Source organism: Myotis brandtii, unplaced genomic scaffold (assembly GCF_000412655.1).
Source record: "Myotis brandtii unplaced genomic scaffold, ASM41265v1 scaffold73, whole genome shotgun sequence".
NCBI classification, from domain to species: domain Eukaryota; kingdom Metazoa; phylum Chordata; class Mammalia; order Chiroptera; family Vespertilionidae; genus Myotis; species Myotis brandtii.
Window position 1 is genome coordinate 54557 of NW_005370886.1, and position 322 is coordinate 54878.

Sequence of the window (322 nt, forward strand, 5' to 3'; positions counted from 1 at the left end):
CACCATTAGTCTGTGTGAGTCCTTTTTTCTGAGGTGGGTTTCCTGTAGACAGCAGATATATGGATCATGTTTTCTTATCCTCTCAGCTCCCCTATGTCTTTTGATTGGGGCATTTAATCAATTTACATTTAAAGTTATTATTGATAGTACTTGTATGTCACCATTTTTTTTCTTTACACCTGTGTTCCTTCTTCACTTCCTATTTCTTCTTTTTACAGAAGACCCTTTAGCATTTCTTGCATTGCTGGTTTGGTGATAATAAACTCTCTTAGTCCTTTTTTGTCTGTGAAGCTCCTGATTTCCCCCTCAATTTTGATTGATA